This window comes from Oreochromis niloticus, linkage group LG4 (assembly GCF_001858045.2).
Source record: "Oreochromis niloticus isolate F11D_XX linkage group LG4, O_niloticus_UMD_NMBU, whole genome shotgun sequence".
NCBI lineage: Eukaryota > Metazoa > Chordata > Actinopteri > Cichliformes > Cichlidae > Oreochromis > Oreochromis niloticus.
The window spans coordinates 14,727,169-14,752,842 of NC_031969.2; the positions used below are offsets into that span (position 1 = coordinate 14,727,169).

General features: G+C 37.5%; 1 protein-coding gene and 2 long non-coding RNA genes across 5 annotated transcripts in view; 1 reads left to right on the forward strand and 2 right to left on the reverse strand.

Annotated features, from left to right (window-relative positions):
* The window catches only part of LOC100709195 (uncharacterized), a 1,346,887-nt gene that overhangs the window by 172,869 nt on the left and 1,148,344 nt on the right, over positions 1-25,674 (forward strand). The gene's annotated exons all lie outside the window — the stretch shown is intronic.
* LOC112846698 (uncharacterized) overlaps positions 1-25,674 on the reverse strand; it is a 961,229-nt gene that overhangs the window by 6,115 nt on the left and 929,440 nt on the right. The gene's annotated exons all lie outside the window — the stretch shown is intronic.
* On the reverse strand, positions 14,862-19,185 carry LOC106096733 (uncharacterized). The gene is made up of 6 exons (XR_003219821.1): positions 19,120-19,185; positions 18,644-18,689; positions 18,463-18,504; positions 16,183-16,331; positions 15,105-15,163; positions 14,862-14,989 (listed from the first exon to the last, which is right to left on the reverse strand). It is a non-coding gene; the product is annotated as an uncharacterized LOC106096733 (long non-coding RNA).

Sequence of the window (25,674 nt, forward strand, 5' to 3'; positions counted from 1 at the left end):
TATTCAAAAACAATTCTGATATATGCTACACCCATAACTTAACTTGCTATGCCTAAGATTAATCAAACTCGCTTGTGCCCAACATAAAGACATAACATAAAAAACTATAAAGCAAGTTTTTAATGAAATGTCTTCAAATTAGAACTTAAGATAAGTTCAATGAAGTTTGAGTTTATAAAGCTCCATAGATGTCATTAAAAGAAAAAAGTGTGCATGCTTCAAAGCCTCTTATTCTATATTATTCCATTTTATGAAATTAACAAACTAAAAAGTGTGCTGCTTAATATTAGCAGTGTAAGAGCACATATTCAAGTGTTCACAAATAACAGCAAAAGGTTACAGCAGTAGAATAAGATAAACACCTACACAGACATGCTGCAGTTCATGAATTTCTGCAAAAAATGCAACATGATGAAAATTATGAGTGCTACTGACAATTTTGCATGAGCTAACAGATGGAGGAATTGATACAAGGTAAACTTTTCCCTGATTAGATGTTTGTTTGTAGGTACTGTTAAATACTAACTAAGTGTGAATTAGTGGTCAAAAGGCCTGAAGAATCCCAGAGACTGACGTGTACAAAGTGAGCGTTTGACAGCCATTACTGGAACGCTTGAGTCAGACATGCTGCTGGAAAGGTAGTGCACTGCTCTGATTGAAATGAATACTACTCTCAGCATTTACCATTTTACCATCTTGTCCTTGGCCCACGCTGTGGTACCGGCCTGCTTCAAATCCACCTCCATCGTCCCGATACCCAAAAACTCCAACCCATCTAGCCTCAATGACTACCCCCCAGTAGCACTCACCCCCATCATCACAAAGTGCTTAGACCAGCTGGTCCTAGCACACTTCAAATCCTGTCTCCCCCCACCCTGGACCCCCACCAATTCGCATACCGCCAGAACAGGAGCACAGAGGATGCAGTCTCCATCGCGCTGCACTCTGTCCTCTCACACCTGGACAACAACAACACCTACGCCAGAATGCTGTTTATAGACTTCAGTTCAGCATACCCCTCACAACTCATCAGGAAACTGACAGACCTGGGCATCAGTTCCCTCATGTGCAAATGGTTACTGGACTTCCTGACCAACTGCCCCAACATGTCCGGCTGGATAACCGCTGCTCATCTACAATTACAATGAACACCGGTGTACCACAAGGCTGTGTGATGAGCTCTTTCCTCTACTCCCTCTTCACCCACGACTGCAGACCTGCCGATGGTTCTAACACCATCATTAAGTTTGCAGATGACACCACGGTGATTGGCCTCATCAGTGACAACGATGAGGCCGCCTACAGGGAGGAGGTGGATTGTCTGGCTGAGTGGTGCGACACAAACAACCTGCTGCTTAACACTGAGAAGACCAAGGAGCTCATCGTGGACTACAGGAGGAATGCTGACCCACATCCACCCATCTACATTAAGGGGACGGCTGTGGAGCGTGTGAGCAGCTTCAAGTTCCTGGGAGTCCACATCTCCGAGGATCTCATCTGGATGACCAACTGCTCCAAGCTGGTCAAGAAGGCTCACCAGTGCCTCTTCTTCTTGAGGACTCTGAGGAAGAACCACCTGTCCTCAGACATCCTGGTGAACTTCTATCGCTGCACCATCGAGAGCATCCTGACCAACTGTATAACAGTTTGGTACGGGAACTGCTCCGCCTCGGACCGGAAGGCGTTGCAGAGGGTTGTGAAAACTGCCCAGCGCATCGCCGGAGCACCACTTCCTGCCATAAAGGACATCTACAGGAAGCGGTGTCTGAAAAGGGCTGGGAAAATCATCAAAGACCCCAGTCACCCATCACATGGACTCTTCACCCTCCTGCCCTCTGGGAGGCGCTACAGGAGCCTCCAGACTAAGACCACCAGGTACCGGAACAGCTTCTTCCCCACAGCTGTCAGACTCCTGAACTCTGCCTCCTGACATCTGACATACCTTCATACCGTTTACATTATAACATACCATAATAGACCAATTTCTGTAATATACTTACACATCTATATTATTGCTAATATTTATTTGTAATACATCTGTATCTTGGCTAAAACACTTCTGGATGGATGCAAACTGCATTTCGTTGCCTTGTACCTGTGACATGTGCAATGACAATAAAGTTGAATTCTATTCTATTCTATTCTATTCTATTCTATTCTATTCTATTCATAGACAGCAGACAGAGATTCATTCACAATGTCTTGTTAAGTGTTCAATTTAATCATTAAAAATTCTGCATCACAATTATTTATAGTACATAGTCATATTACAGACAAAGGTGATTTATACATTTTCCAGCTTCTGTTTCTCACTTTGTAAAAAAGAGGTATTTTTTGTTGAGTAGGAGGAGCCAATGCAAAACTGATATGGCCAATGCGTTCAAATGTTCATCTGCAGAGTAAAAGTCACAGACTGCAGAGTGGACACCAACAATGACTTTTACAATGATCAGACCAAGCTGTTTAGTTGTTTCTCTCATTTTGTTTTCTACCTTGACTGGTAAGGATACATAAATCTGTTGGACAAACAAACATTTTTTTAATGAAAATGTGATCACAACAATGAGTTACTAATATTTCTGTAGGTACTGAGGGTCAAACACTGACAGAGTCTAAATCAGTGGTTCAAAGGCCTGGATACTCCCACACACTGATCTGTACATACTCAGGGTTCAGCAGTGATATTCATGCTGCTTGGATCAGACAAGCTGCTGGAAAAGGACTGGAATGGATCGCCTATTGCAGAAGTGGCAGTGGCACTATATCCTACTCTCAGTCAGTCAGAGGCCGGTTTACCATCACAAGAGACAACAACAGAAAGCAGGTGTATCTGCAGATGAACAGCTTGACAACTGAGGATTCTGCTGTTTATTACTGTGCTCGAGAGCCACAGTGACACAAGAGGAAGAAACTCTATACAAAAACTTAGGACGCCAAGTCAAACCAAAACTAATCTTTTCTTTACTCCATTATCATATACACATTCAGAAAAAAATAGCCACAATAAATGTTCATGGTTTTTGTGTGTTCTGACTATCTCCACATCCCTGTCTTTCTAATCAGTCAGTGTTTTTTATGCAAAGCAATTTTTTTTCGCTGTTTGATGATTCTTTTAAAGATATATCTGATTTGTTTACGTACTGATAATTTACATTTATTTTTAATTAAATGGCCATTAAATTTAGCATTTAAAAAAAACTAGTAAATGGCTTTAAAATATTTTGGGCCACAGCATGATTTCTGCTAAAGCTGTATTTCAAAGCCATGTTCTCATATAATAAATATTATCAACACTTCATTGCTTTGAAATTTACAAAAAACAAATGTTCGTAAATCATGCACATTTTCTAAAGCAGCACAAAATTAACATTATAATCAGTACACACAAAAAAAAGCAAAATAAATTGTATGATTCATCTATAGCTGGCTGTAATAATTGCCCCTCCCTCCCCATGCCTCTCATGCAAAATTTCCATTTGTGTACAGTACTTCTATCCTGCAATAATTGTGGATCATCAGAGTCCAAATCCCCAGACTCAGGATGATGAACACACTTACTCTCTTGCTTGCTGCCCTTTCTCTGCCATGTGAGTGATTGTTTTTCTTGTTTGTTTTGTTTTTTTGCTTGTGTTTTTATTGGATAAGACTGAGTGATGACACCTTCTGTAATATTTCTCTCTAGGTGTTACAGGTCAGAGTATGGAATCCATTCCTTCAAGTCCAGTAGTGAAAAGACCCGGGGAGACTCTGAGTCTCTCCTGTAGGGGATCTGGCTTTACATTTAGTTGCTGCAGTATGCACTGGATTAGGCAACCTGCAGAAAAAGGCCTGGAATGGATGGGTCGTGTTTATAGCGATGCAAGTAGAACTGACTATTCAAGCAGTCTGCAAGGACGTATAGAAGTCACCAGAGATAACAGCAACAGCATGACCTACCTGAGACTGTCAGACCTAAAGCCAGAGGACTCTGCTGTGTATTACTGTGCCAAACACACAGTGTTCAAAGTGCACTGAGAGGCTGTACAAAAACTTGCAGCTCTACAGTTTCACAGTAACAGCTGTGCTTTTAACTTCTGAATGTGTATTTATGAAAGGCATCACCTCAGGATATAAGGATATAAAAGATGTTTAAGACTATATCTCATACATTTAATATTTTATTTATGTCATCATCACTTCTCCTTTAGTGGAGTTTTTGCTAATTTTTATATTAATTAGTTATTCACTTGGCATGACATTTTTTTGTCAAGCACTGCCTTGTGTGTTGAAAAATCATATTAACGGATCCTCACATTTTGAATAAACTTGAAATTCAAGTGTGAAACACACACACACACACACACACACACACATAAAAGAAAAAAAAAGTTCTTAAATACTCGATTCAGCCTTTTTATTGTTAACCTGAGTTTTACTGATTCACTGTTTCTTTGTTTAGTGAATAAAAAAGTTCAACTAACACATTCCAATAGTATATTGACATTAAAAGTGGTGAAACTGCATCCTGAAGACACGACACTGTTACCAACCATCAACAGACACGCACAGATGCACAGTAAACATGAAACATGAAAAAAAATAATAACCAAACACAAAAAAATAAACACACGAAAACACAATAATTAGATATTTCAGATTGTAGATATTTTAATTACAGATGTCAGTTTTCGTTGTGTTTCAACAGTTTAATGGTGTCAGTATATTTTGTACTTGTTTTATTTTCTTTTGTCACCCCTTTTTTAGGATATCACTGGCAAAATTCAAATTTACTTGCTGAAGGTGACCACTGTTTCCATGCACATTGATTTTAATGCACCACATTAGTTATTTTACAAAAAAAAAAAAAAAGAGAGAGAGAGTCAGTGTTTTCAAGTTTATCAGTCTCAAAGTAATAATTGTATCTCGGTTTGCATTTATATAATCACTGAGGTTTGTCGCGTCACACACAATTAGCTTATTAAAATAATACGCTTCTATTTATTAATAAGAGACCATAAATTATGGCTTTTCAGATTAATTAAATAGTCAACTGATTGTAATTAAGCATCATGTTCATCTAGAAATATAGGATTTAATAAATCTTGATTTGACACTGTAAATTTATGACCAATGTTATGCTCCTGAAACCTGTGCATGATCTAAATCAGCACAGCATTCCAAACTACTGCAAGTTAATGTATTCTCCTTACAATTCATGCCAGGTGCAATTTTCCAGTCAACTGGGGCACGTTTCTTCATACATTAATCAAGCATGTACTTTCATGGACTGTCAGAAAAAAAAACATTTATCAGGAAAGGCAATTTTGGATAGTTAGATGATTTCATTTAAAATGTTTTAATGTAGAACTGTTGGATAAACATTAACATATTATTTTTTCCTCGCAAGTAATATGTTTCAAAATGACAATGAAAAATTCAGTATTTTACAATGACCTGATTTTTAACATGAAAATAAACTTCTCAGTGACAGACACTGCTGGGGTACTTGTACCACACCCTCTTTATGATGTCTTTGTAGTTTACTACTGTTTTGGTGACTTTGTTTGAAACATCAGAGGTCTCATCTCCATCCTCAGGAAGATGAATGAACTCACTTTTCTGGTTGTTTTCTGTCTGTCCTGTGAGTTCTTCAGCTTCTTGCTGTGTTTTTATCCTCAAGAGTTGTTCAAGTAACTCCAGACGACGTGCTTGCTGACCATACCATTCTTCCATAGCCCGTCTCTCCTTTTATGCCATCCGGTATTACAGGTTAGATGCTGGAGATGCTGAAGAGACTTTGAATCACTCCTCTAGATGATCTGAATTAACATTTAGTTGCTGCAACACGCACTGGATCAGACACCATTCAGCAAAAGCACTGGAATAGTTGGGGGCGTATTTATAATGATGCCAGTGGAACTGCCTATTCTAGCAGAATAGGCACAGAGGACGAACAGAAATCGCCAGAGATAACAGCAACAGCCTGGTGTATCTGTGACAACCAAACCTAAAGCCAGAGGACTCTGAGGTGTATTACTGTACCAGATACACATAATAATCAAAGTAATCTGCCTGGCTGTACACAAACTCCACAGAAAATGTATTTTACATTGACCTAAAGGTGGGACTGCAACAGTTGACTTTGTGTCGTGTTTCTCATGGCCATCCATCTAATGCACAGTCCACACTGCAATAGCTACACCCTACACCCATTTCTTAAGTTAAAATATTTAACACATAATCTTCATCCTTTAAAACTGGTTAATGAAGTAAAACGATTATAGACATTATTTTTTGCAGGAATGTGTAATAATTGTTTATTGTTTTTTTTTTTTCTCTGTGATAAAGTTGTTTACACAGGATTTATAGTTACATAAATGCCCACTGAAGATAAACCATCAAAACATTAAGTGACACATTGTTTAACACAAACAATCAAGTATTATTATATTATTAAAACACACAATCACCGTCACACACACTCAGACACACATTAAAAGCAGCAGTTGATGTTTCACAGGTCTTTGTTTTGTCACTGTATAAACAAATGTATATTTCCACAACATAATAAATAAAAACAAACAGAGACACAAAAACAGTATTTTTCTTTCCAATAGGAGGAGTCAGTGTAAAACATTTCCATGTCACCTCTACTTATGTGACTGCTTGGACACTGAGTTTACTTTTAAACAGGATGGACTGCAGGACAGGGCTGCTGCTTTTAACTATGTGCTGGGCAGGTGAGGAGTCTTACTGATCTTGATTTCAGAGAATTTAATTTGTGTACTGACATATTTCACATGATTTTATCTTGCTTGTATTAACAGGTGCTGATGGCCAGGCTGTAGCAAACTCTGAACCAGTAGTTAAAAGGCCTGGAGAATCTCACAGATTGACATGTACAGCCTCTGGATTCACATTCAGTGGCTACTGGATGGCCTGGATGAGAGAGGCTCCTGGAAAAAGACTGGAGTGGATTGGTTTCAGTAGCCCTGATGGTAGTAGCCAATACTACTAGCAGTCAGTTCAAGGCCGGTTTACCATCTCCAGAGACAACAACAGACAGCAGCTGTATCTGCAGATGAACAGTCTGAAAACTGAAGATTCTGCTGTTTATTATTGTGCTCGGGAGCCACAGTGACTGAAGTAGTTTAAGCAGCTGTACAAAATCCTACTGAACTTATTCTTTGACTAAATGCTTAGTGTTTATGTACATATTAGTGCTGTCAATAGATTAAAAAAAATAATCTCACAATTTTCTGTAATTAATTGCAGTTAATCGCAATTACTTGATCAATAGCCTGGTTGCAATTATATTTTTTAAATTTTATATTTAAGGTTGTAACTGACATTTATGCAATGTAATGAAATAATTGCAGAATAAACACAAAGAATGTATGCTTAAATTCAAAGAGAAACATTTAAGGGATTTTGAGTCATTCTGCACTCCAGATGCGTTATTTACATTAAAAAACAAGTAATCGCATTGATTGATTGATTGATTAATTTGCATTAACGGGTTAATTTTGACAGCACTAGTGTATATCTATCTATCTATCTATCTATCTATCTATCTATATATATATATATATATATATATACACACACACACACATATATATATATAGTTAAATATGAACATATTACTGTTAGGGGAGACCAGGGATAGTTGTAACATTTTTGACATTTCTGTCTGTAAATTGGAGCTCTTTTAAGGTAGTGGATTCAAAATGTAATGCAAAGTATTTACATGTCTCTGCTATTAAATAGTGCAGCTATTTTCTCTGTAGCACAATTACCCATTGCATGGTATGGTCTCAAACACAAAGAGTGAAATGTTACAATTAACCCCATAGTCTGGGTTAGTTGTAACATATCCTGGGGTGAAATGTAACACAATGAAATAAGGGTACTGACAAAACATTAACATGTAATCTTTTTTATTCAACACATGAATGCACTTAGAGCCATTTATGTAGCTATGTGTGTGTGACAGAATGCAGAAATCTAGCTTTTGAACATATTCCAACCCCCCAAAAAAGACAAATGATGGAATTTTCTGCAACTGAATATTTCATTAATTTTGGTTGGTCTTCCTTGAGTTTGGCCTCATTGGCTCAGTGGGCATTATAACCTACAACTCTTGCACCAACCTTTGAACATAACAATGAAGCTGAAAAAATGTAGTTGTGCACCAGCATCGCAATTCCATTACTTTTTATCATGGCTTACCTTGGTGTGGTTTGCAAAGTGCTTCAGAAAGATGAGGAAATCTGTTTCTTGCACCCATCCTGATTTATTTCCACTACCAATACTTCCTACTGGTCCATCTCTGACACAGTGGTCTGCATAATGTATGTGTGGGAACACAAACAGTGGAGGAATTGTGTTACCAATGGCATTAACCGCATATACAAAGGTGACCAGTGAACCTCTCTCTCCTGATGTCGTTGCCCCAACTTGTTTAATATAAGTTAAAGTAATAGTGTGGTAAGTTGTAACATCTGCATTATTGTTACAACTAACCCAGACTGTTGCTGTTACAACTGACCCAGACTCCTATAGCCATGAACTAGCTAACAATACAGCCAACGGCTAAAACATTAGCACAGGAGACCTACACAGAATATATCCCCATAGACATACAAATAACATAATTTAAGTTTGATGAGTTTAACTGCAAAGCAGATAATGCTATTAGAAATTGAAATAAAGTGGAAAAACTTACTTTTTGGCATACAAATTACTTTTTTTTTGTGTTAAATTGTCTGTGTTTGACAAAATGTGCTGATTTTTCACATGTGATAGCAGAACTGAATTGGGCATGCACAGGATGAGTCACATCATTTGAAACTTAGCCCTGATTGGAGAAATTGGAAGTGTTACAACTGACCCACGTTACAACTATCCCCGGTCTCCCCTACATATTGTTATACAGATACTATGATAGACATACTAGGTTAGGTTTAGTTAGATAGTACTAAACATTAGAGAATTTTAAATTTTCATGTATAAAGAAGCTATTTTCTAAAATCACTGGTTACAAATTGCCAACCATTCAAGTGATTTAACAGAAATGAACAGATTTTTAATGTCAGAGAAAGAAATGATCAGCACTCATCGATCCACTCATTTTTTTTTGTTTCAGTAGAATCTTTTTTCACAATATTTATACTTTACAGACAGTTTTTAACATGTCTCAACTGATTCAAACAGTGAAAAGATGGAACAGAAAATGTTTGGACTGCATCGTAATCTTTGCTTTCTCTTTAAGGACTTGGTCAAGTTGCTAGCTATCCAGTCTTTAAGCAATGTTGCCAACTTAGCGACTTTGTTGCTATATTTAGCGTGTTTTCAGACCCCCTTAGCGACTTTTTTTTTCTAAAAAAGCGACTAGCGACAAATCTGACGACTTTTTCTGGTGTTATTGGAGACTTAATTTGTGACTTTTTTTGACGTGAAAACGCGTATCGCTCTTACTCTCAAAAAGCAGCAGGTACTGCCGTGGGCACCTTGCCCATGCTAAAGCGCTCACAGGCGGAGGATAGATCTCCCCCAGCTGCTATCAGGGCTGGAGATATTCACACTTATGCGTCCAAACTGCAAATGAATCGTGCATGAGCGAAGCCGCTGCTCCCGCACTGACTGTAATGCAGTCAGTTCTTCTTTTACTGTTATGCTATTTTTGGATCACAAGGTTTAAAACTACTTATAAACACACACACACAAAGTAACTCCACCAGGGTGCCTATTTCGGGTCACTTTTGCCGGTCCAAGCCTGGATAAAGGAGCAGGGTTGGAATTGTGATATTAAAATAACAATATTTGCTAAAAAAAAAAATTAATTTGTAGTTCTAAATAAAATTTTGAAAACATTTAGGACGTTTTTTACTCACTTTATGTCTCTTCCAAGATGTTATTGCTCTCTCCAACAACGTAGGTTACAATTACATTAGCATGACCAATTATGCAAATTAGGCGATGTCGTCATTTAGCGACTTCTAGCGACTTTTAGGAAATCCAATAGAGATTTTCCTTACTGAGGAGTTGGCAACACCGTCTTTAAGCCTGACATCATAAGCCATGTCTGGGCCCAAACTCTGCTGCACGTCCCTAAGTCAAATGATCACTGCAGCATTACTGAGAGTTGAAAAACTGTCTAAATTCTTTCACCTGTAATACAATGATCACTGTGGCTGCTCTACCAGGTGTAACAATTAAGTTTAACATCCAGGCATCCATGAAAAAATAATTTATGATATTTAACGGAGTTAGAAGTTAACAGGGAGTTAGCTCGCTAGCTTCCATCTAAATATAATATAATATACCTTGTTCTGACTGAGGGATTTGTGAAACAAATTAAAACGTACAGCTCTGCTATCACTTCCAACATAAATGAAGACAGGAAAGTAAACATCAGTGACGTTTGTAGGGTTACTGAAGTTGGGCTTGCTGGTATATAATGATGTGCTACGTGATCGCTAACACGACAAAGCTATGTTAGCATAACATAAACAGTAAAGCTGGAGGACGAACGCTAACGAACAGAGGACTTTTTTTCCACTCGATAAAAGTTAATGTGAGGGTTCCCAATGGTTGGGGGCAAACACAAACGCATGGCAGGAGGCTGTAAATGGACCAAACGTCAGCCAGGAGAACCACCAAGATAATCCATCAGTCACGTGATTCAGCTCCTGCTCAAACTTCACGATTGACTCGCAGGGATTAGAAGTTCATAGGTCACGATGCAGGGTCTCACACTATGTTCTACAAGTGCCCCCATCGCTTGTGTCCAGATCACACGCTGCACTGCTGTGCTACTCCGTCTTTTTCACCGTTGTTTATGTGTTTGCGCGTGCGCAGTGTGAGCGGCTGCGGTGACACCCTCACGACGGTCGTGAGGATTTCAAACAGGTTTGAAATCCTCCCGACCAAGCGATTGACGATCGGGAGCTGGTCGTGAGGTGTTAATCGCTTCTCGTTACCCCACGTATACTACACGATGCACGATGAAGGCCAAAATCGGGCCGATCACAAAACGGTCGCACGACTCAAAATGGCCCAAAAATCGCACAGTGTAAGCCCAGCATTAGTCATTAATAACTATAGATGGGCTGTAGATACATTGTTAAGGTTTAAAAACTGAGCTTTAAAATGATTAGCAGTAATTAAAACCGAGAGAAGCCAACAGTGATCACTGACTGTTTTCAGGGGCTTGTTGAGATTAAATAGTACAAGCATTAAAACATGTTAAAAACACAACAACCTTATTAAATGCAGACTACTTTTGTCCCAGAAGCAGGACTCATTGCGGAATCACTTAAAGACCGGATAGCAAGCTACAATGCAAGTTTGCTCTAGGAAGAATAAATCTGTATACAGACAAAATGATTCAAAACTGTTTCTCTTCTTGAATCTTTAAAGGAAAATTGCTTTCTTTTTTAATTAATGGCATAAACCATCATTTCACAGAGACGTGCATTTGAAAACACAAATTTAAACATATAGATGGTTTTCTTTTATTGATGCATGCAGATCAGGCAGACCAAAAGTGGCCACACTATTAGGTGACCAGTCAAGGTTTTTTCACAGTAAGACAACGTTTATTAAATAATGATCACAGTGGATGACTGGCAAAACTCTTCTACTCTTCCTGTGTGAGGCAATAACAGAAGGTTGTTATGGCATACATCTGTTGCTAGATCAGCAAACCTAAAACCCTGATTTGACCACAAAAACAAAAATAGTGGTGGAAATATATGAAGCTGGACACCTATTCAATTCAATTCAATTCAATTCAATTTTATTTATATAGCGCCAAATCACAACAAAAGTCGCCTCAAGGCGCTTTATATTGTACAGTAGATAGCACAATAATAAATACAGAGAAAAACCCAACAATCATATGACCCCCTATGAGCAAGCACTTTGGCGACAGTGGGAAGGAAAAACTCCCTTTTAACAGGAAGAAACCTCCGGCAGAACCAGGCTCAGGGAGGGGCGGCCATCTGCTGCGACCGGTTGGGGTGAAAGAAGGAAAACAGGATGAAAGACATGCTGTGGAAGAGAGACAGAGATTAATAACAGATATGATTCGATGCAGAGAGGTCTATTAGCACATAGTGAGTGAGAAAGGTGACTGGAAGGGAAAAACTCAATGCATCATGGGAATCCCCGGCAGCCTACGTCTATTGCAGCATAACTAAGGGAGGATTCAGGGTCACCTGGTCCAGCCCTAACTATATGCTTTAGCAAAAAGGAAAGTTTTAAGCCTAATCTTGAAAGTAGAGATAGTGTCTGTCTCCCGAATCCAAACTGGAAGTTGGTTCCACAGAAGAGGGGCCTGAAAACTGAAGGCTCTGCCTCCCATTCTACTTTTAAATACTCTAGGAACAACAAGTAGGCCTGCAGTGCAAGAGCGAAGTGCTCTAATAGGGTGATATGGTACTACAAGGTCATTAAGATAAGATGGGGCCTGATTATTTAAGACCTTGTATGTGAGGAGCAGGATTTTGAAATCAATTCTGGATTTAACAGGAAGCCAATGAAGGGAAGCCAAAACAGGAGAAATATGCTCTCTCTTTCTAGTCCCTGTCAGTACTCTTGCTGCAGCATTTTGGATTAGCTGAAGGCTTCTCAGCGAGTTTTTAGGACTTCCTGATAATAGTGAATTACAGTAGTCCAGCCTGGAAGTAATAAATGCATGAACTAGTTTTTCAGCATCACTCTGAGACAGGATATTTCTAATTTTAGAGATGTTGCGCAAATGGAAGAAAGCAGTCTTACATATTTGTTTAATATGTGCATTGAAGGACATGTCCTGGTCAAAAATGACTCCAAGGTTTCTCACAGTGTTACTGGAGGCCAAGGTAATGCCATCCAGAGTAAGAATCTGCTTAGATACCATATTTCTAAGATTTTCAGGGCCGAGTACAATAACCTCAGTTTTATCTGAATTAAGAAGCAGAAAGTTAGCGGCCATCCAGGTCTTTATGTCTTTAAGACATTCCTGCAGTTTAACTAATTGGTGTGTGTTACCTGGCTTCATGGATAGATAGAGCTGCGTGTCATCTGCATAGCAGTGAAAATTTATGCTATGTCTTCTAATGATGTTGCCTAGGGGAAGCATGTATAATGTAAATAGAATTGGTCCTAGCACTGAACCCTGTGGAACACCATAATTGACCTTAGTGTCTGAAGAGGACTCTCCATTTACATGTACAAACTGGAGTCTATTAGATAGATATGATACAAACCACTGCAGTGTAGTACCTGTAATACCTACAGCATGTTCTAATCGCTCTAATAGGATATTATGGTCAACAGTATCGAACGCAGCACTGAGGTCTAGCAGGACAAGCACAGAGATGAGTCCACTGTCAGAGGCCATAAGAAGATCATTTGTAACCTTCACTAAAGCTGTTTCTGTGCTGTGATGAGCTCTGAAACCTGACTGAAACTCTTCAAATAAGCCATTCCTCTGCAGATGATCTGTTAGCTGTTTGACAACTACTCTTTCAAGGATTTTTGATATGAAAGGAAGGTTGGAGATTGGCCTATAATTAGCTAAGACAGCTGGGTCTAGAGATGGCTTTTTAAGTAAAGGTTTAACTACAGCCAGCTTGAAGGCCTGTGGTACATAGCCGATTATTAGAGATAGGTTGATCATATTTAAGATCGAAGAATTAATTAATGGCAGGACTTCTTTGAGCAGTTTTGTAGGAATGGGGTCTAAAAGACACGTTGATGGTTTGGAGGAATTAATTATTGAAGTTAACTCAGAAAGATCAATTGGAGAAAAAGAGTCTAACTTAACATCGATGGTACTAAGAGTAGCTGTAGATAATATTACATCTGTGGGATGATTATTGGTAATTTTTTCTCTAATGATAAAAATTTTATTTGTGAAGAAGTTCATGAAGTCATTACTAGTTAACGTTAAAGGGATGGTTGGCTCAGTAGAGCTCTGACTTTTTGTCAGCCTGGCTACAGTGCTGAAGAGAAACCTGGGGTTGTTCTTATTTTCTTCAATCAGTGACGAATAGTAAGATGTTCTGGCTTTGCGGAGGGCTTTCTTATAAAGCAGCAAACTATTTCTCCAGGCTAAATGATGATCCTCTAAATTTGTGACACGCCATTTCCTCTCCAGCTTACGAGTTATCTGCTTTAGGCTACGTGTTTGAGAATTATACCACGGAGTCAGGTACTTCTGATTTGAGGCCTACACTGAAGGACTCCACCATGAACAAGAAGTAGTTCCACTCCAGTCCACAGAGAAATGCAGCATCATCTGCCTTGTATCTTTGAGAAGAAGGACTCATGCTTCAGCGGAATAATGATATAAAACATGTCAGACTTCTACCTGAAGCCACCTGAAAACAACCCCACTGAATGAAGACTGCTATGTCCTTTGCAATTTGTTTAATTTTACTGGCCTTTGTATATGTATTATTTCATTTAAAAAAAAATCAATTCTTGACGATGGAGTCGATGGAGAAAATTAAAAGTGATTTTATCTCTACATTAAGATTGGAGACCAAACAACAGCGATCAATAGAAACAAAGTTTTACATGATGGAGTATAAGAACAGGCTATTGCTTTTAACCATCTCATTGGCATGTGAAATAGTTACAATTTTTTTTCAACTTTCCTGAATTAAAATTTTTCCAGATTATTGGACATTATTCTCTAATACACCCACATGATGAATTTATTTAGCTTCTTGATGTGGTCAGAGTAACAGGAAGGATACAAACCATCTGAGGAGTCAGTCCTTAAAAATAGGTCTCAAAACTCTTTTGAATTTGAGGTTTTAGCTTGACTAACACTGATCCTTTGTATGTTTAATGCTATGCAAAATTACGAGCTATAAAAACCTCACCACTGACATCAAGCCATTCACGGCACGCCAAGCTGGACATAAATCATGTTTTCTGTAGCTCTGCTCCTGTTGTTGGCAGCTGGAAGTGAGTCTCTGTGGATTTGTCACTGTTATCAGTTTTTCTTTTTCTGTGAATGCTGAAAGATTGTAACATTTTTTTTTGTTGTTGTTTTTATCAGGTGTGAAGTGTGAACAGCTATCTCAGCCAGACACTGTGACTGTCCAGCCAAGTCAGAGTCTCACCATCACATGTCAGGTCTCTTATTCTGTTGGTAACTATCACACAGCTTGGATCAGACAGCCTGAAGGGAAAGGACTGGAGTTTATTCAAAGTGCACGTGTTGGATACAGCACATACTACAATGATTTACTAAAGAACAAGTTCAGTATCAGCTTGGACTCTTCCAGCAACACAGTGACTCTAAATGGACAAAATGAGCAGCCTGAGGACACGGCTGTGTATTACTGTGCGAGACACCCACAGTAACACAAACCATCAGCAGACCTGAACAAAAACACAGTGAAGCCCTAACATTTGTAACATGAAGCTGCCAGAGGAGGCGCTGTCAGTCCATTAATTATTTCAAGACATTCAAGACCATTCATTGATAAAATTGCCAATAATTAGTATTTTTGATCAAACTGAATGTCCATGACATTGATCTTGATCTTGATCTAATTTTAATCTATAATATTGTGATATTTAACTTGAGGGGGTAGGGACAAATAAGTAAATACTTCTGCCTACTCCTTTTCAAACAAATAATGGAATGATATTTTGTAATGATTGTGAAGGCACATGTTTGAAATGTTTGAAATAAAAATGAACTGAACTGAACTGAATATTAAAATAACTGACTTTGATCTGCAATTAAGTGGCAACAAAATATAACTTGATATATTAAGTCAATAAAACCATCCTGTTTGTTTGCTGTTTGTTTGCCCAAACCGAACCGAACTCTTTATTTTACTTGTTTGTAACTGTAAGAGTAATTACATTTTCCTGAAACATTTGAATGATCTAAATAATAACAGCATTACAAATGTAGGTACTAGTCAGCCACATCAGATTTTGTGTTATTATTTTTTTTAATACACAAGTACCAAAAAACAGCATTCTGCTTTCAAAGCATGGTCTGTCAGGAGGAACATTAATTTAATCATATTTTTTTTCTGTAGTAATTGGGATAAACACTGAAAAAAACTATGAAAAAACTATTAAAAAACGTCTTCTTACCCTAAAATTTATGATCTTACACTGTTTTACAGAGGTGTCTAAGAATTCATTTCTCCATGATGAGGAGTCGTCTGGAAAACTGACCTTTTTATATCTTCGGTCAAGTCCACTTCGTATCACACTTTAAAATATTATGTCCCACTTCAAGCTGACATCCAAGGTAGATAAAATGGTGTATCTTTACCCAAGCCAGGATCTTTTGCTAAATCTAATCACAAAGTTTCAAACTGTAGCTGAAAAACAAAACAAAACAAAATACTTAAATAAACAAATAAAACACACACAAAAATGTTGTTACATCCATTATATGTAATATGATCATATCAGTTTGATATTCATAACTTATGTGATATATTTTCGGATGATCGTTCTCTCAGGACAGTGCTTGTCATCACATTTAAAGCCATAAAAATGACTTAAAGAAATATAAAAAGGTCCTGATGGTTGCTCCTCTGTTTTCTATCAGTACATCACAAGTTTTATGACAGTGGTAAGTGCTATTTTTGTGAAGATAAGACCATTATAACAAATGCTATTTTTTCCTTTGAAAATATCAATAACTTATTAAAACAATTAAATACTGAAGTGTTGCAAAGGCAATAGTGTGTTTTAAGGCACTGATAGTTCATATAGAGACAGTGCTTTTTATTAAATGAATTTAAATAGAGCAGCTTGAGTTAACAACAACATATTTTTTTTCTAAAGTCTTTAGATTTCAAAATGAAAATATGAAAATGCAATTTTTTTAAAAACGTCTGACTGACCGACTCTGCTGGGCTATTTTCCACTCCCACCCAGTGATATCCTGATGCAAATCTTTAGTCTATGCAGAGTACTTCTATAATTCTGACTTGTCTTGTATTTTATGTGCAGCATTAGAGGTCACATCTCCAGCCTCAAAATGATGAATGTACTCGCTCTGCTGCTGGTTGCTCATTTTCTGCCCAGTAAGTTTTGCTTTTTGCTTTGTCTCTATTAGACATTCTTAAATCACATTCAAGCTGTGATCCATAATACACGCCAGATAACTGTCTCAGTGTATTCTGAGTCTAATTGACTCTTCAATTCTTAAATCTCATCAGGTGTTACAGGTCAGAGTATGGAATCCATTCCTTCTAGTCCTGTAGTGAAAAGACCCGGGGAGACTCTGAGTCTTTCCTGCAGGGGATCTGGCTTTACATTTAGTTGTTGCAATATGCACTGGAATCGACAACCTGCAGGAAAAGCGTTGGAATGGTTGGGGCGCGTTCGTAGCTCTGGCAGTGGAACTGACTATTCAAGCAGTCTGAGAGGACGAATAGAAGTCACCAGAGATAACAGCAACAGCCTGACCTATCTGAGACTATCAAACCTAAAGCCAGAGGACTCTGCAGTGTATTACTGTGCCAAAGACTCACAGTGTTTCAAGTAATCTGAGAGGCTGTACAAAAACTCCACACAAACTATTTTTTACAAAGACCTGAGGGGGGCAGTGGAGAATCACACCGAACCCACTATGAAAGCACCAGGTGACTTTGTGTCTCGCAACACAAATTCAGCAAGTATAAAATAAATATATTGATATCAATTTAACTTTAAATCAATCAATTTAAATTTTAAGTTACATTTTTTTAAATAATTGCTTTCTTTAACAAGTTGGCAATACTGTCGACCAGGAGCACTTTTCAAAGCAGGAATATTTAATACATAACAGGAATATTTATCAGACTTATGTGTTTTCATTTAAGAATTATACAATAAATATGTCGTTAATAAGTACTGACACATTCTTTTTTGATACAACTTTTCATTTTTTAGTGACCTAGCAGGCTTGAACCAAGTAATATCTTATTATGAGGTGACAGATGTACCACGGTGCTGCCCATTGGTGTAAAGAGATGCTGACAGAAGTCAAATATTTGTATTAATATTCAGCATTTTTCAAGTTATAATAATAATAATAATAATAATAATAATAATAATAATAATAATAATTATTATTATTATTATTAGTAGTAGTAGTAGTAGTAGTAGTAGTAGTAGTAGTAGTAGCAGTAGTATTATTGACTGCATCTGAAATTATATTACTGTTTGTTTGTTTGTTTATTATAAAAAAAAAAAATCACCTTTGTGGATGTTCTCCTTGTGCTTGATTAATATTGCACGTTGGCCCAGGACACTTTCAAATGAGATTCTTACCCTTAACACTTTGTGGTGAATAAAGGTATTAAAACATGGATGACCAGGTGATATCATCTACTAATTTATAAGGTCATCCTGTGTAATCAAAAGCATCATTATTCAGAATAGAATACAGTACAGAGACTGTGTGACTGACCTACACGACTGTACATTTAGCAGAAATGGCTTTGATCATGAACCCACCTGAGTTTATGGCTGTTGTTCTTATTCTGTCAATTTACTGGGCTGGTAAGTACATGACATTACTTTTACAAACATTATCAAAGAAAGACAAACAAATACAGAAGCCAGTAATATGATTATCTGTAGGTTATGAGAGTCAAACACTGACTGAGTCTGGACCCACAAACTGACTTGTACATACTCAGGCTTCAGTAGTGTTGTCTATGCAGCTTGGATCAGCAGAAGCACTCCAACATATGAAAGGGAAACATGGTTAAAACACACTACGTCAAACCAAGTCAAAATTAGTTTTCTGGTATAGAAAATATATTTAGCTTATTAACAAAGTCAAAGATGCAGTAAAACCAGTTTATTGAATTGTGCTTTGAAAGAATGGAAAAATCTCAGTATTTTCTAACTTAAAAGTAAGTTTATAGTGACCATCCAGGGCATTATGTCTTTAGATTAACTAGTTGTTTTGTGTTATCTGGTTTAATGTATTTTTCTAAAAATATTACCAAAGGGAAGGGGAAGCATGTATAATGTAAATAGTATACAAATACACTCTCTAGTGTGAGCACCGTAGTTTCTTGACTGAATGTAAGTCATATGTAAATCAGTCTTCTCCCATGTCACCTTATAAGAAAGTGAAGTGTGTCCGTGCATCAGTGCGCTTACATCAGTTTCTTTAACATCAGCCATGCTGTCTGTGACTCTGATGCTGCTGCTGGTAGTTGGATCCTGTGAGGAGATGAATAATAAATGCAGCTGAAATGCAGAACATTCAGAGGAATAATGGAAATAATGTTTATTTCTTTTTCTACAGGTGTGTACAGTATTGATCTCATCCAGTCAGACTCAGCGGTTGTGCAGCCTGGACAGTCTGTAACCATCACCTGTCAGGTCTCTGGTTATTCTTTGACTGATCGCAACTATGCAACAGGTTGGATCAGACAGAGTGAAGGAAAAACTCTGGAGTGGATTGTGCATCGGTGGGGCAGCGGTGTATATGCTCAAAACAATGCTTTGAAGAACAAGTTACTCCACCGCACGCACACTTCTACTTCATCTGTAACTCTAACAGGAGTGAATTTGCAGCCTGAGGACACAGCTGTTTATTATTGTGTGCGTGTCCCACAGTGACACAACCCACCCAGAGCCCTGCACAAATTGTCACAGTCAGGCTGAGGCAGACTGTATGGAGTGAGGAGTGGACCCAAAATGCAGACACGAATGAATGTGAAACAAAACTTGATATAAACAAAGTGAGCCATTTAATATGGCTGATGGAAAAATACTAAGGCAAACAAAGATGAGCCTAAACAAACCACCTAAACTGGGGAAACTAAAAATACAAAGTTACCCGGGACATGAAACATGGCAGCTTGGAAACATGGCAAGGAATAACAGTCAACCTGACAAGGAATGACTGAAAACACACGGACTAAATACACACAGGAGGATAATGAGGGAAATGGAAACACATGTGGAAAACAGCTGATACACATGAACATAACGATTTCACAAGGGGAGAGTAAAACATTTGTTTTTTAATCATTTTCTTTATTGCAGCAGGACAGGATTACTCTTTGAATAATGGCAACTGGCTGGATCAGAGACAGTGAATCGAAAACTATGGAACTGATTTTATGTCACATACATCGACAGGGCCAAGGGACTTAGTCCAAAACAATACACCGAAGAACAAACTGCTCAACCACACATATACTTATTCATCTGTAACACTAACTGGAGTGAATCTGCACAAATACATAGAAACCATAAAAAAGAAGCACTAATTTGACATAATAATAATTCTTAAAGTTAACTGAACTTGTTGTTGTTGTATGTGACTGTTTCATTATTGAGATATTTTGTCTTAGTATTTCTCTTACTGGCTACTCTCTGTTTGCCTGTGAGTTAGAAATTTCAGACTCTTTTATTCATAAAATCCAAATTCTTGGTAACTGGACAATCTAATTAACCCAGGTGGCTTCATTAGTTTGGGGACGGTCATTTTTAATCACACCACCAGATGGCGGTGCTCTTTTTGGGATGCCCCTGTCAGCACGACAAATATTAACATGAGCTGATGATTGAAAAGAACACAGAATATGTTCTTTCGTGTTAAGATTGCACCGAATGGAATAACTTTAGTATTCCTAAAGTTATTCCTATTTCTTTGATTTATTTATTTAATTCCGGTGTAAAGATGGCCCCCTTGCACTGAAATTTCATCTCTCGGGCCTTATATTTAATATTACAAATAAAACCAAAAAAATAAAAATTAACATTTCGAATTTGATATTATGTCCTCTTCATTTTCGTTTGAAATAACAAAGGAACCACCCTCACCTGTCCATGGAACTGCGTAAACTGTCAGTCAATTATCCAAATACATTTGAGCCTGTGAAAATGGAGGGACTGTGTGTATAAAAATTGTTGTAATATCTAAACAGTTAATGCAATACTTTTGACAAATCCCTTGAATAAAGCTGAAGGACTAAATTTTCATCATCTATTAATTGTTTGATTTAGAATTAACTGTGGTGGTGCACAGAGGCAAAAATAAAAAAAAACTGTGTCTTTGTACAAGAAATTATGTGCATGCTTGTAGACATAAATACATACTATAAAAGTACAAGTAATCAATGCTTGCACCAGTGTTTACAATACTCAATGGTCTACTGTAAAATGACATTTATACATGATATCATCAAATGAATAATTATTAAAAATTGTGTATGGAGAACTTAAAGCAAGTTATGACATAGAGAACATTGAGATGATATAGCAAAATTGTTCTTTATTTAGACGGAGGTACAATTGTTCTGTAGTGTTGCTTTTTAGAGCTTTTTGGCAAAAAGCTACTTACGACTGTCTGAAAACTATGCTAAGAAGGTATAATGGTGGATGAACTGAAACATGGTTTTTGGTTAAGGAGGAGGGGTTCATGCAAACTTAAAATTTACAGCATCTTCATATATGGTATAAACAAAGGTCAGGGACTAAATCTTACAGACACACTGCAGATGGTAAAACTGACTTAACAATGATCCAATCGCTTTATTTAGTTGTTTCTCTCATTGTGTTTTTGGCCTTCCTTGGTAAGGATATAAAAACCTGTCAGATTAATAAAGACATATATAAATAATACGATTGTACTGACTGCTGTTAACATTTTATAGGTACTGAGGGTCAAACTCTGACTCAGTCTGAAGCAGTGGTTCAAAGGCCTGGAGAATCCCACAGACTGACCTGTACATACTCAGGGTTCAGTGGTGATTTTTATGCTGCTTGGATCAGACAGGCTGCTGGAAAAGGACTGGAGTGGATTGCTTGGATCCGCTATGATGGTAGCAGCACCTACTACTCTCAGTCAGTCGAAGGACGGTTCACCATCTCCAGAGACAACAGCAGAAAGCAGGTGTATCTGCAGATGAACAGCTTGACGGCTGACGATTCTGCTGTTTATTATTGTGCTCGACAGGCACAGTGATACAAGCAGCAGCAATGCTGTACAAAAACTAAACATGCTAACTTTTAGATCAGATAGAATAAAGTTCTGTTTATAATTTGTATCAGAGTAATTAGACTAATTATTTGTCTTGATTTGAGTGTAAATTGGAATGCCACTGCGTTTTTTTGTTTGTTTGTTTGTTTGTTTAGATAAAGTTCCTTCCACCTTTACCTACCTGGCTGCAGACAGGAGCAGTGGAAGCATGATGGACTGTTGGACAGATCTGCTGTGTACATGATAACTGTATGCTCATCACATTCAAAGATATTAATGTGAGTTTAACTTTTTAAGTTGTAAACTCAATACAGCCAATTAATTTTTCCCCTTTCCACATCCTTTTGAATAATATAATGAATATTCTGCTGTTTACTGTTGTTTGTTAGAGTCTCAGTAACTGACGTTTGTTGAGCAGCTATATAAAGCAATACACACATATAAAGTCAGTGTAAAATCCAGACTTCTTCTATTTCTATTTATCAGTCTGTATATACACTCACCAGCCTTTTATTAGGCACAACTATTCAACAACTTGCTAACATACATATAGTTTCCTGTCTTGTAACAATAATTCAGGGTTTTGTTGCTGTTGTATTAATTTTCAGCATATTTTCTGGGAAGACTTTGAGCCCTTTAGTACCAACTGAGCATCGTTTAAACTCCACTACCCACCTGAGTACTGTTGCTTAATTTTATTATCTTACAGCTAACACATATTATCATATGCACTCTTTGTAAATATTATATATATATATATATATATGAACACAGTTTCAGTTCCTTAGAAGCTATTTTTTATATAAAACAGCCACAACAAACTTTTAGTTTATATACTTTTTTATGTAGTCTGTGATGTCAGTTGTACTATAAAGATCAATAAGTTTATGAACAGTCTAACTACAGAAGAAATACTTTAGTTTCTAAAATGCTGTTTAAATGTCTTGAATTTCATCATATCTCTATAAAAGGAGGGCTTATAGTCAATTTAGTACATTTATTGCCCTCACTAAATAATATACTTTTTATTTCCATGAGGGCACTTCATATTTTTAATGAAATTCTTATGTATATTAAATAGCTTCCATTAACCATATTTTTATTTGCTAGTGCTTAACAAATTACCTGTTGAATCTTTGCCAGTAGAATACCTTTTGACAGTATTAGTTTCTAGTATCAGTAAGGTGGTGCTGCAAACGCTGACAGGGGTCTACCACAGGGAAGACCCCAGGTGCAGGCTGTGTAAAGATGCCCCTGAGAAAATCCAGCATATAACAGCAGTGTGCAAGATGGTAGGAGGCACAGCATATATGGAACAACCAAGTGGCCGGCATAGTATACAACAGTATGCAGAGTATGGTCCAGAAGCCCGGAGGTTAAAATGGGAGATGCCCCCTAGGGTGGTCGAGAATGACCGAGCTAAGATCCTGTGGGACTTCCAGATAGAGACGGACAGACTGGTGATGGATAATAGTGATAGACAAGCAAAAGAAGATGGCCGTGGTATAGACAGTGAGCTATACACAGTGATAGCAACACCAGGAAAAAAAGAATATGAGAAGCTGGAGAAGTACCAAGGGCTCAGACAAGAGATCGAGAAGATGTGGAAGGTGAAGGTAACAGTGATCCCAGTGGTAATCGGAACACTCGGTGCAGCCACACCACATGTGCAGTAAGCTAACTCAAGATGATGGACACACTCTCTCTCCTGCTTGTTGCTCTTTCTCTGCCCTGTGAGTCGTCTTGTTTCTAGCTGTTATTTTCTTGGACAATCTTGAGTGACAATCAGTGACATCTTCTGAAATACTTCTCTCCTTTCATCTCATCAGGGATTACAGGTCAGAGTATGAAATAAATTACTCCCTGGTAGAGAAAAATACTGAATATACACTGAGTCTCTTTACAGGACTGGCTTCTCATTTAGTTGCTGCAGTATGCATTGGACCAGACAACCTGCAGGAAAAGGACTGGAATGGTTGGGTTGTGTTTATACTGATGCTAATGGCACTGACTATTCCAGCAGAGATAAGAGCAACAGCATGACCTATATGAGACTATCAAACCTAAAGCCAGAAGTCTCTGCAGTATATTACTGTGCAAACACTAGTACATACAAAATGTGATGTGTTTGGTATTTTTTATTTCTTGTTGTTTTTAGGGCCATAAATGTTATTATTAGTTAAGAATATTATCCTAAAATCTATCAATAATAATAATGGATAAAAAAGCCTTTAAAAGACTTCATTATCTTAAACTCACTGTCAGGGTGTTTCTTCTCAAAGCAGGACTCAGTCGCAGTAATTATTCTTAAGTGTTCAGTGAATTTATTTGCAAGGAGAAATTCTAAATCCAAACACAGTATCCACAGTGGTGATATTCTTTTTCACACACATTCTTTTTCTCTCTTTCATGAGAGTAGTAACTGTAAAACTTGAGGTGTAGATTGTACATATCTGATGGCTTGGGGCCGTAGATTCACTTTCCATAATAGATAGGACTGGTGTACTTTAAACATTTATAAAATCCTCCTGCTTATTAATATGTCACACTTTAATGATGGTGAATCTTTGACAGAAAAATACAGTAAATGTTGTATGTGGCAAACTGCAAGAATAATAAAACATGAAATTAAAAACTTTTGTTGCCCTTACTACTATTACCATTCCTACTAATACTGCTACTACTACTAATAATTTTAATAATTTTTAATTAAAAAGAAGCAGCTCATTTATATTTAAAGTAAAAGTTAAGTGTAACAAAGTGTTAATAATTGTGAATGGATTGCAAATAAAGTGGGATCAGGAAACACCTGATGTTTTTACATGCGTCACTGGTTTCCATTTTGTCAACAAATTTTTATTCCCACAACATGAATAATTAAAGAAAAACAAAAACAGAATGAGTCAATGTAAATCAGCTTTACCGTATCACCTCTACTTATCTGACTGCTTTGAACAGTGAACTCACAGTTGAACATGATGGACTGCAGGACAGGACTGTTGCTTCTGACTATATTCTGTGCAGGTGAAGAGTCTTACTGATCTTGATGAAGTTTATTTTTATCTCACTGATTCGTTTCACATAATTTTTTATCATTTGGCTTAACAGGCATTGATGGACAGACTCTGACAGAATCTGAACCAGCGGTTAAAAGACCTGGAGAGTCTCACACATTGACATGTACAGCCTCTGGGTTCACATTCAGAGACTACTGGATGGCTTGGGTCAGACAGGCTCCTGGGAAAGGACTGGAGTGGATTGCTTCAATAAGTTACCCAAGTGGTAGCAATAAATATTACTCTCAGACAGTCCAAGGTCGGTTTACCATCTCCAGAGACAACGACAAACAGCAGGTGTATCTGGAGATGAGCAGCTTGACGACTGCTGATTCTGCTGTTTATTATTGTGCTCGACGCACACAGTGACAGAGGTTGTCATAGCAGCTCTACAAAATCTTGCTGTACTCATCTTTCAACCTTAGCATTAAGCATCATTGGTATAATTGCATTATCTATTGTATGTGCTATGTTATAAATATTCAAGTAAAACATTTATATTTCACAGACATTTCAATAAGTTTGTGATGTTCTTTGTGTTATATATTCTATAAAACAGAGTTATGTAGATATATGTCTAATTATATGAAAATTATACACATATTCACAAGTCCTAAAAGCTTTTCCCACATCACTTAAAGGTCACCACCAGTTCATCACTGG